Raw genomic sequence first — 12792 nt, forward strand, 5'->3', positions numbered from 1 at the left:
TTTCCATGCTACTCTCTCGGCCCACCCTCTCCTTCCCCTGCTGTGTCCACAAGTTTGTTCTCTATATCTGTAAGACCTCTATATCATGTAAGACCACTTTTTAAGGAAAACTTACCTTCTGCCCATGGGTAGATTGGAGATGATGAGTGTTGAATAATTTGTACACACTCATTAGGTCTCCCAGGTGTCATGAGCCCTTGAGTCTGTATTTTTCTGGAAATACAAAAATGTGAAGATTTATTATTTGTGATATGTAGATTATCAAATTGATTATCACCAATACCTATGAAAATTTTTGTTTTACGTATTTATTCAAAGCCTGTAAGAGTATACAACACCAAGAATGAACCCTACTGTAAAATATGAGCTCTGAATGAGAACAATATGTTATTGGAGGTTCATCAGTTATAACAAATGGTAGCAAACTCTGATGGAGGATGTTGGTAATGGGTAGGCCAGGAGTATGTGGTATGTTTCTTAAGGCAATGGCACCCCACTCCAGTACTCTTGCCTGGAAAATCCCATGGGTGGAGGAGCCTGGTGGGCTGCAGTCCATGGGGTCGCTAAGAGTCGGACATGACTGAGCGATTTCACTTTGACTTTTCACTTTCGTGCATTGGAGAAGGAAATGGCAACCCACTCCAGTGTTCTTGCCTGGAGAATCCCATGGACGGGGGAGCCTGGTGGACTGCCATCTATGGGGTCGCACAGAGTCGGACACGACTGAAGCGACTTAGCAGCAGCAGCAGCAGCAGAAGCTGGGTGTAGGTATTCTGGGAAATCCGAGTACCTTCTGCCCAACTTTTCTGTGAACCTAAAAATGCTCTAACAAAGTTTATCACCAAGAAATCCTTGTTGACAGAACATTTAGGAAGAACTTATGGAAAACCACATAAACTATATTTGTATTTTCTCTCTGTTCTACAAAGACAGGAGATCATACTTATTTTGTTTAGCATTGTACTCAGTGGCTAGAATCTGATAAGAATGCCACATGTTAAGATGCATAAGGATCCAATGAAGCAGAATCCATCCATTTCTCCCTTTAGTTTAGAGACATCAAGCCCGAGAAAGTTAGACTACAACTTGGAATGCAGGATACAGCTGTAGGGGGTAATTCTCCAGAGTCCCTCACATTTCTGGATGTCCTATGAGGCACTGTGTCCCTGTGCTCTAGCCTTCTCAATAGGCTCATCTTTCCAATGACATTGGTATAACAAAGAGCTCTGAAAGAGAGAAGTTTGTTTACTGACCCATAGAATAAAGGTAATGTTACCCTCTGGGACAAAAGGACTATATGCTCCTTGCCTATCATCAAAGACTCAGTTTCCTGAAGCTTGGGGTTCGTTTCTTGTAATACAACCTGGCACGTGTAGGTTGCCTGTATCTCCCTGTATGGCCCTGTGGGAGCTGGGGCTCCTAGAATGAGCACGAATGCTGATATTCAGTCTACGATTATTGCTTGGAGGAAATAAGTTGTGCTTTGTTTTTGACCCAGCATCCTTGTGTCTCCTACCAGCCTCTGTGAACTGTGTGTGTTAGCTTGCACCTACGGTAAGATCCTGCTGCTGCTGCCAAGTCACTTCAGTCGTGTCCGACTCTGTGCGACCCCATAGATGGCAGCCCACCAGGCTCCCCCGTCCATGGGATTCTCCAGGCAAGAACACTGGAGTGGGTTGCCATTTCCTTCTCCAATGCATGAAAGTGAAAAGTGAAAGTGAAGTCGCTCAGTCGTGCCCGACTCTTAGCGACCCCATGGACTGCAGGCTACCAGGCTCCTCCACCCATGGGATTTTCCAGGCAAGAGTACTGGAGTGGGGTGCCATTGCCTTCTCTGATCCTAACCCTTCCCAAGTTTTCACTTGCGCATTGACCCACTCCATATTTTATTAGGTAATCTTTGGTATAGTGCCATCTCCTTCATTCAGGTTCCCAGTAAGAATCAGCCATGAAACTATTGTGCATAGTAAGAGTGCTGCCGACACCACTTATTAAATTATATAGTACCTTCTTCAGAAAAACCCTGTGGAAAAACTTCTATTCTCTATGTCAAGAAAATACAGTTTTTTCCTAAGCAGCTGCAATTATTTTGTGACATCGTTCTCTTTTTGTGTAGACTGTTAACCAGAGCCAAATGTGTCCCCCACCCACACAAGTACATATAGGTCTTTGCAGTGCTCATATTTTGGCATCATCCCTGGCTTTATTTTTTTTATCCACACCCTTTTTACTTGCTTATTTTAGTTAGAATATTTACGTGGTTTTGTAAGTTGTTTTCTTTTTTTTTCTGGCACAAGGTGAGGTAATAAACAAACTCCACACACAGGAGTTATGTAAAAAAAAGGTGTGCCAAAATAGGTGAAGTGGGAATCTGGGAATGTGTTCTCTGCTTTCCTTTTCTACACAACAGTGGGCCCTGATGGAATTCTGGTACAATGATTGTACAGCATCAGTCCTTCATTTATATTTTCTTCTTGGGAAACTGGGTAAAAGGCAGGAGGATGCCCAGAACACGACTCTAAACAAGTGTGGTAGTTTTCAGGTGTTTTATGTTTGGCTTTTTAAGTGTTCAACATTAATTCCATTACTTCAAATGAGACTTCCACTAAAACTCATCAATCTTTCAAATCTTGCACATAAAATTTGTGAGGTCATTTTACCCATCCATTCACACTTTTGAATCTTCCATACATAATGCTCAAGGCTAGGAGATCTTTAAAGGTGTATAGACCTACAACTCGGAGAAGGCAATGGCACCCCACTCCAGTACTCTTGCCTGGAAGATCCCATGGATGGAGGAGCCTGGTGGGCTGCAGTCCATGGGGTCGCTGGGAATTGGACACAGCTGGGTGACTTCAGTTTCATTTTTCACTTGCGTGCATTGGAGAGGGAAATGGCAACCCACTCCAGTGTTCTTGCCTGGAGAATCCCAGGGAAGGCGGAGCCTGGTGGGCTGCGGCCTATGGGATCGCGCAGAGTTGGACACGACTGAGATGACTTAGCAGCAGCAGCAGCAGCAGCAGATCTACAACTAATAAAATGTAAAGATATGCTGTAGACTTCTAAGAAATGCTAATACAAATAATTTTTATTTGATCATATTTGAAACAGGAAATCCAGTGTTCCATGGTTTCAGCCCAGACAATGTTTCTGTAATTACTGTACTGAATGAGACTCATGATCCAATTGGAGGAGTATCCTGCTCCAGTGGGGGTACATCTGACCAAAGCATGAAGTTCTTTTCTATAATGTTTTTTATAGCACAGGGAAGAGCTGTCCTTTCAATGCCCAAATGATGTTTGCAGATCATTCTTCAGTCTGTCTAAATTTTAACTCTAGACTTTTGGCTTCATAACTCTGAAGAAATTAACAACTTGTATTTATTAAAGACTGTAAAGAACTCTTTCTTTCTATTAAGCTGGAAACATGGTTCTTTAAGACCTAAACTATACATCTCCGAGTTGTGAAGTTTGTCTTCCCTATTTTGTCTAAATTCTGCTTTCTTTGTGGAAGTGCTGAGTACAGAGCTGGGCTTGTGCAAGTGAAGGAAATATCTCCCACTTGAGGGAGTCAAGTGCTAAGTGGGAAATATAAGTCAGTAAACCAGAAAAGGGACTCTGAACAGGAGGAAGTGCCAGAGGCATGTCCCACTGGAAAGTAGATAGATTACTGCATCCTTGGGGAGGTCAAGAGCATGAGGTATGTTAGGAGGTAGGGCAAGTAGCACAGTGGTCCTGGGAACATACCCTAGATCGGAACTTTTGCCAGGAGGCTTACTTTTACACTTCAGTACATGTGGTATATGGGAGGCCTTATGTGTATTAAATAAAGGCTGAGATGAGACAGCCATGATCATGGTCTCCTAAACAACAGAGTCTCAGTTCAAAACAACAGAGTCTAAATCTTTTTAATTTATTGCTTAATGGAAATGCTATTTCTCGGGACAATTCCCAACTTTGTTGCACTCGGGACAATTCCCAACTTTTTTTGGGTGTGACAACCAGGTTGCAAGCAGAGTTAATTAAATGCTTAAAGATACTGCAAAATTGAGGTTGAGAATTACATTGTGGAATAATGTCCTAATGAGAGAATAAACAGAAATAAGGAAATGAAAAACAGAAACCCTTTGAAGCCAATTTGAGGGCACATCTCCCTTCTAGAATAGGCATCTGTGGGTCCTTTTGGCCAAAGCTACCACTGGAATAAAGAAGAGTATTCTAAAGAGAAGGACACATTCTAAATCCAATTAGAAAAATACACCTGAGGAGGGGAATCAAGATGGTAGAGTAGGAGGACATGAAGTTTACCTCCCCCACAACACAGCAAAAATACACTGACGTGTGGAACAATTCTCATGGAAAACCAACATGAAATTGGCAAAAAAAACTCTTGTGCAACCAAAGCTGCAAGAGAGATCTCCATGTAACCAGGTAGGACAGAGAAAAAGGCATTGGGTTGGGACCTGCACCCTTGGGAAAGCTCTGTAAAGAGGAGAAGGTCTGCAAGGGTGGACCCTCACCCTGGGGAGCAAGCAGGTCAAGCCTCCATCTGGGCATCGCAGTCCTTGGGTCCTGCATTGAAAGACAGGCCCACTGGCTGACTGGAAAAACCCACCAAGTCAGACAACAGGGCTGGAGAAGCCTAGATTCTACTCTCAAGGATCGCATGTGCACTGTTTTGCTGACAATCTGACAGGGCAGAGAGAACCTTGCCCTGGCATCTATGGCCTCACCATACTTTCCAATCCAAAGGGACAAACAGACCTGCCCTGCTCACTACACAGCACAGCCTGGAATGAGATACGGGCAGAGATTCAATCTAGCTGTGTGAGATAGACAGGGACACCTAGGATGGGCTCTGGGTAGAGCCGTAGAGGCCACAGTTAGCACACACACTGGCAGTGCCACAAAACCATAGGGTGGCTTGTTGTTGTTCAGTCACTAAGTCATGTCTGACTCTTTGCAACCCCATGGACTGCAACACACCAGGCTTTCCTGTCCTTCACCATCTCTCAGAGTTTGCACAAATTCATATCTGTTGAGTCAGTGATGCTATCTAACTATCTCATTCTCTACTGCCCTCTTCTCCTTTTGCCTTCATTCTTTCCCAACATCAGGATTTTTTCCAATGAAAAGACCTCTTCACATCAGATGGCCAAAGTATTGTAGTTTCAGCATCAGTCCTTCCAGTGAATATTCAGGATTGATTTCCTTTAGGATTGGTTTGAACTCCTTGCTGTCCAAGGGATTCTCAAGAGTCTTCTCCAGCACCACGGTTCAAAAGCATTAATTCTTTGGCGCTCAGCCTTCTTTACAGTCCAACTATTAGATCCATACACGACTACTGGAAAAACCATAAATTTGACTATATGGACCTCTGTTGGCAAAGTGATGTTTCTGCTTTTTAATATGCTGTCTAGGTTGGTCATAGCTTTCCTTCCAAGGAGTAAGCATCTTTTAATTTCATGGCTGCAGTCACCATCTGCAATGATTCTAGAGCCACCCCCCCCCCCAAAAAAAAAAAAATCTGACACTGCTTATACTTCTTCCCCTTCTATTTGTGTGTATAGATTATCGAGCAGACAGACACCAGGAGAGGACTCTTCTAACTACACAGAGAGTCTTGTGTGCCTGGGGTGTGGTCTGGGTGGGTCCACTGTCAACCTTCTTAGGAGTACACAGCAATTCATCTCCCATAGAGATTACCTTGACTCTATCCACTCTACACTGCAGCCTCCTTCTAGCTCTGGGATAGACAGGTCCTGGTGTAAGTCTGCCACAAAGTAAGCCTAGACCTCAGGCAACAAAACAGCCACCTCAGTGCCCGCAGCCACAATGTTCTGACCCCCAGCCCCAGCCTACCTCAATTTGATGAATTTCAACAAATGTTTTCAACTGGGAGCCCTCACCACAGTCAAGATAAAGAATATATCCATGACCTTTAGGAGAATTCTTGTGGTCCTTTTCAACCCCACACTCCTTTATCTCCACACTTCTCACCTAGTCACTCATAACCACTGATCTGCTTTCCATTATAATACTTTAGATTGCAGTTTCTAAAATTTAACATGGAATCATACAGTACATATTGTGATGGCTTCTTTCACTTAGCATAAGCATAATGAGATTCACCCATGTTATAAATACATCAATAATTCACCCCTTTTTATTGCTGAGTTCACACAGAGTTGGACACGACTGAAGTGACTTAGCAGCAGTATTCTATTGAATGCATATACCACATTTGCTTACCCAATCACCTGTTGATGGACATTTGAACTACTACCAATTTTGGTTTTTTTCAGAAATTGCTGCTATGAACATGTTTTTGTATGGATACATGATTTCATTTCTCTGGGATACACACCTAGGTGTACAATAGCTAGAGCAGATGGCAGGTGTCCACTTAAATTTTTCAGAACTATCAAGCTATTTTGCAAAGTAGATCTTTAATTTTATAATCATATCAACAGTGTATGAGGGCTCTAGTTTATCCATATCCTTGCCAACATTTGCATATCAGAATTTTAAATTTTATCCTAACAGATACATAATAGAATTTCATTTGTATTTTAATTGGCATTTACCTAAAGGAAAGATTTATCCATCTACATGCAGAGTTCCAAAGAATAGCAAAGAGAGATAATAAAGCCTTCCTCAGTGATCAAGGCAAAGAAACAGAGGAAAACAATAGAATGGGAAAGACTAGAGACCACTTCAAGAAAATTAGAGATACCAAGGGAACAATTCATGCAAAGATGGGCACAATAAAGGACAGTATGGACCTAACAGAAGCAGAAGATGTTAAGAAGAGATGGCAAGAATACACAGAAGAAGTATACAAAAAAGATCTTCATGACCCAGATAACCACAATGGTGTGATCACTCACCTAGAGCCAGACATCCTGGAATGTGAAGCCAAGTGGGCCTTAGGAAGTATTAGTATGAACAAAGCTCATGGAGATGATGGAATTCCAGCAGGGCTATTTTAAATCCTAAAAGATGATGCTGCACTGAATATGAAATATGCCAGCAAATTTGGAAAGCTCAGCAGTGGTGACAGGATTGGAAAAGATCAATTTTCATTCCAATCCCAAAGAAAGGCAATGCCAAAGAATGTTCAGAATACTGCACAATTGCACTCATTTCACAACCTAGCAAAGCAATGCTCAAAATCCAAGCTAGGCTGCAACGGCACATAAACAGAGAAGTTCCAGATGTTCAAGCTGGATTTAGAAAAGGTAGAGGAACCAGATATCAAATTGCCTACATCCATTGGATCATGCAAAAAGCAAGAGGATTCCATAAAAACATCTACTTCTGCTTCATTAACTACACTAAAGCTTTTGACTGTGTGAATCGCAACAAACTGTGGAAAATTCTTAAATAGATGGTAATACCAGACCACCTTAACTTGGGTCCTGAGAAGCCTGTATGCAGGTCAAAAAGAAACAGTTAGAACCAGATCTGGAACAACGGACTAGTTCCAAACTGGGATAGAAGTACGTCAGGGTCATTTATTGTCACCCTGCTTATTTAACTTATATGCAGAGTACATCACGCAAAATGCTGGGCTGAGTGAAGCACAGGCTGGAATCAAGATTGCCGGGAGAAATATCAATAACCTCAGATATGCAGATGGCACCACCCTTATGGCAGAAAGTGAAGAGGACCTAAAGCCTCTTGATGAAGGTGAAAGAGGAGAGTGAAAAAGTTGGCTTAAAAACTCAGCATTCAAAACAGTAAGATCATGGCATCCGGTCCCAATTCTTCATGGCAAGTAGATGGGGAAACAATAGAAACAGCCTGACTTTATTTTCTTGGGCTCCAAAATCACTGCAGATGGTGACTGAAGCCATGAAATTAAAAGATGCTTGCTCCTTGGAAGAAAAGCTATGGAGTTTGGGCAAGATCCGGGAACTTGGTAATAGGGAAACCCAGCACGCTGCAGTTCATCGGGTTGCAAAGAGTCAAACACGACTGAGCAACTGAACTGAATTGAACCTTTCAAAACCTCAGGTTATCTCCCATTTTCACTTGTAATCCCTAGCCCCTTTCAGTGTTTTTCAGATGGCTACCACTGTTTCAGCATCAAATCCAAACTGAAAACATCCAGGCGCAGCATTATTCAATAGAACTTTCTGCAATGATGGAAATACTCTGTCTACACTGACCCACATGGCAACCACTAGCCCCAGTGAACACTGAGTGCATGACATGTAACTAGTGTGACTAAGGAACTGAATTTTTAATTTCACTTAATTTTAATTCTATGCCCCGACAGTAACGCTGAAGAAACTGAAGTTGAATGGTTCTATGAAAACCTACAAGACCTACTAGAACTAACACCCAAAAAAGATGTCCTTTTCATTATAGGGGATGGAATGCAAAAGTAGGAAGTCAAGAAACACCTGGAGGAACAGGCAAATTTGGCCTTGGAGTAGAGAATGAAGCAGGGCAAAGGCTAATAGAGATTTGCTAAGAGAAGGCACTGGTCATAGCAAACACCCTCTTCCAACAACGCAAGAAAAGACTCTACACATGGACATCACCAGATTGTCAACACCAAAATCAGACTGATTATATTCTTTGCAGCCAAAGATGGAGAAGCTCTATACAGTCAGCAAAAACAAGACCGGGGGTTGACTGTGGCTCAGATCATGAACTCCTTATTGCCAAATTCAGACTTAAATTGAAGAAAGTGGGGGAAACCACTAGATCATCCAGGTATGACCTAAATCAAATCCCTTATGACAATACAGTGGAAGTGAGAAATAGATTTAAGGGACTAGATCTGATAGACAGAGTGCCTGATGAACTATGGACGTAGGTTCATGACATTGTACAGGAGACAGGGATCAAGATCATCCCCAAGAAAAAGAAATGCAAAAAAGCAAAATGGCTGTCTGAGGAGCTCTTACAAATAGCTGTGAAAAGAAGAGAAGCAAAAAGGAAAGGAGAAAAGGAAAGATACACCCATTTGAATGCAGAGTTCCAAAGAATAGCAAGGAGAGATAAGAAAGCCTTCCTCAGCAATCAATGAAAAGAAATAGAGAAAAACAATAGAATGGGAAAGTCTAGAGATCTCTTCAAGAAAATTAGAGATACCAAGGGAACATTTCATGCAAAGATAGGCTCAATAAAGGACAGAAATTGTATGGAGCTAACAGAAGCAGAAGATATTAAGAAGAGGTGGCAAGAATACACAGAAGTGCTGTACAAAACACATCTTCATGACCCAGATAATCATGATGGTATGATCATTCACACTCACCTAGAGCCAGACATCCTGAAATGTGAAGTCAAGTGGGCCTTAGGAAGCACCACTACGAACAAAGCTAGTGGAGGTGATGGAATTCCAGTTGAGCTATTTCAAATCCTGAAAGATGATGCTGTGAAAGTGCTGCACTCAATATGCCAGCAAATTTGGAAAACTCAGCAGTGGCCACAGGACTGGAAAAGGTCAGTTTTCATTCCAATCCCAAAGAAAGGCAATGCCAAAGAATGCTCAAACTACCGCACAATTACACTCATCTCACACGCTGGTAAAGTAATGTTCAAAATTCTCCAAGCCAGGCTTCAGCAATATGCAAACCATGAACTTCCAGATGTTCAGGCTGGTTTTAGAAAAGGCAGAGGAACCAGAGATCACATTGCCAACATCCCCTGGATCATTGAAAAAGCAAGAGTTCCAGAAAAACATCTATTTCTGCTTTATTGACTATGCCAAAGCCTTTGACTGTGTGGATCACAACAAACTGTGGAAAACTCTGAAAGAGATGGGAATACCAGACCACCTGACCTGCCTCTTGAGAAACCTGTATGCAGGTCAGGAAGCAAGAGTTAGAACTGGACATGGAACAACAGACTGGTTCCAAATAGGAAATGGAGTACGTCAAGGCTGTACATTGTCACCCTGCTTATTTAACTTATATGCAGAGTACGTCATGAGAAACGCTGGACTGGAAGAAGCACAAGCTGGAATCAAGATTACCAGGAGAAATATCAATACCTTTAGATATGCAGATGACACCACCCTTATGGCAGAAAGTGAAGAAGAACTAAAGAGCCTCTTGATGAAAGTGAAAGAGGAGAGTGAAAAAGTTGGCTTAAAGCTCACCATTCAGAAAACTAAGATCATGGCATCCAGTCCCATCACTTCATGGAAAATAGATGGGGAAACAGTGGCTGACTTTATTTTTGGGGGCTCCAAAATCACTGCAGATGGTGACTGCAGCCATGATATTAAAAGACACTTACTCCTTGGAAGGAAATTATGAGCAACCTAGACAGCATATTAAAAAGCAGAGACATTACTTTGTCAACAAAGGTCCATCTAGTCAAGGCTGTTTTTTCTAGTGGTCATGTATGGATGTGAGAGTTGAACTATAAAGAAAGCTGAGCACCAAAGAATTGATGCTTTTGAACTGTGGTGTTGGAGAAGACTCTTGTAAGTTCCTTGGACTGCAACGAGATCCAACCAGTCCACCCTAAAGGAGATGAATCCTGGGTGTTCATTGGAAGGACTGATGTTGAAGCTAAAACTTCAATACTTTGTCCACCTGATGTGAGGAGCTGACTCATTTGAAAAGACCATGACTGGGAAAGATTGATGGCGGGAGGAGAAGGGGATGACAGAGGATGAGATGGTTGGATGGCATCACCGACTCAAAGGACATGTGTTTGGGTGGACTCTGGGAGTTGGTGATGGACAGGGAGGCCTGGCATGCTGCAGTTCATGGGGTCACTAGAGTCGACACAACTGAGCCACTGAACTGAACTGAATTTTAATTAATTTAATTTTAAATAGCCACCTATGCTTAGTGGCTATCATATTAGAGAGTGCTTGTCTGGAGGAAGAAGAGAAAACTTGAGTGTCAAGAGTGGGGACATTTTTCCTAGAAGCCCCCCAGTGGATTTTCCGAGATGTCTCTTTGATCAAAAGCCAGTCACATGCCTACTCCTAAATCAAATATTGACAAGGAAAACCATGTCCACAGGTAGCTTAAAATAATCAGGATTCATTGCGGGCACAACATTTTTAGCATCATTTGCTATGATGTCATTTGTTAAAAAGATTATTCTTTTTCTACAGAATTGTTCTTACACCTTCATCAAAAATCAACTTTTTCAAATTTATATAGGTTTATTTTGGAATCCGTATTCTGTTCCATTGCTCTATTCATCCTTTCTTAATGCCAATAACATATTTTATTGAATACTACATCTTTATAAGAAGTCTAAAATCAAGTATTAATTTGCCTGTGAGGCCATCTAGGCCTAAAATTTTCTCTATGGGAAGGTTCTGGTTTTTAGTTTGGGTTTTTGTTTTGTCTGCTTCATGAAAAATTCAATATATAGTAGATACACAAATTATCTATTTCTTCTTGAGTGAATTTGTCAGCTCGGTCTTTTGAGGAATTTGATCTTTTATTTAAGTGGTCAAATGTGCTGATGTAAAGTTGTTCATAATGTTCTCTTATTATCCTTTTAATATCTGTGGATTCTGCAATACTTTTGCCTCTCTCACTCCTTTTATTGATTTGTATCTTTTTTTTTCTACCCCTGCTCAACCAAAATTTAGAAGTTGCATTTTCACTTTCATTCAGTTAGAAATATTTCTAATTCCCCTTTTGGTTTCTCCTTTGCTCATGGTTTATTTAGAAGATGGTTTCCAATATCTGGGGGTGGGGTGGAGGGGGTGGGAGGAGAGGGGAGGATTTCCAGGGATCTTTCTGTCATTAGTTCTAATTTAATTTCATAGTGGCTGATAAAAAGTATTTTAAATGACTTAAATCATTTTATATTTATTGAAGATTATTTTTAAAATATTCTGTTATCATTGAGTGAATGATATATAAGTAGGATTTCTGTTGTAATTCAAGTCAGAAACTAACAAGAAAATGTTGTCCAGAGTAGAACCATGAAAGGTAATCTAGCAGCTGTCTAATTATCTAACTAGATTGATGATAATGATGATCAGGTAAAGATGATAATGATGTTACTGATAGTGATGGTGGTTTTGTTAAATAGCAGTCATTGTTTACTGAATGGTCAACACTTTTTAAAAAATTTTGTAGAACAGCTGGTGTTCTTCTTATCACCACTTACAAAACCCAATTAGGGAAAAAAAAAAAAAAATCCAGATAATCTAGATTTTTCCTCTAGCCTTTCCCTGAGAATAGTCAACTTTTTAACTGTTTCCTAAACCATGTATTTTCATAGTCCGATCCTCATTAACAACAAAATTAAGGTTTTAGATGGAGAAGGCATGAGTCAAACAATTTAAGAGACTTGCCCAAGTCAGTAGTGCAGCTCAGTGGTTTACAAACTTTAGTGTGTATCACAATCTCCAGAGGGCTTTAAAACACAAAATTTCTTCTCTGAATCATTTTCTTATATCCAAAATTATATTTTAGAAAATTATTCTGGTTGATAAAAATGCAAATATCCAGTTGAAGTTCAAGATGGCGGAGTAGAAGGACATGTGCTCCTCTCCTCCTGTGAGAACACCAAAATTGCAACTAGCTGTTGAACAACCATTGACAGGAGGATACTGGAATCCACCAAAAAAAGATATTCCACATCCAAAGACAAAGAAGAAGCTGCAGTGAGACAGTAGGAGGGGGTACAATCACAATAAAATTAAATCCCATACCCACTGGATGGGTGACCCACAAACTGAAGAACAATAATACCAAAGAAGTTCTCCCACTGTTCTGAACATTCTGAACCCCACGTCAGGCTTCCCAGCCTGGGGATCCAACAAAGGGACCGAGAATCCCCAGGGAAT

This window comes from Bubalus bubalis, chromosome 1, assembly GCF_019923935.1.
Source record: "Bubalus bubalis isolate 160015118507 breed Murrah chromosome 1, NDDB_SH_1, whole genome shotgun sequence".
NCBI classification, from domain to species: domain Eukaryota; kingdom Metazoa; phylum Chordata; class Mammalia; order Artiodactyla; family Bovidae; genus Bubalus; species Bubalus bubalis.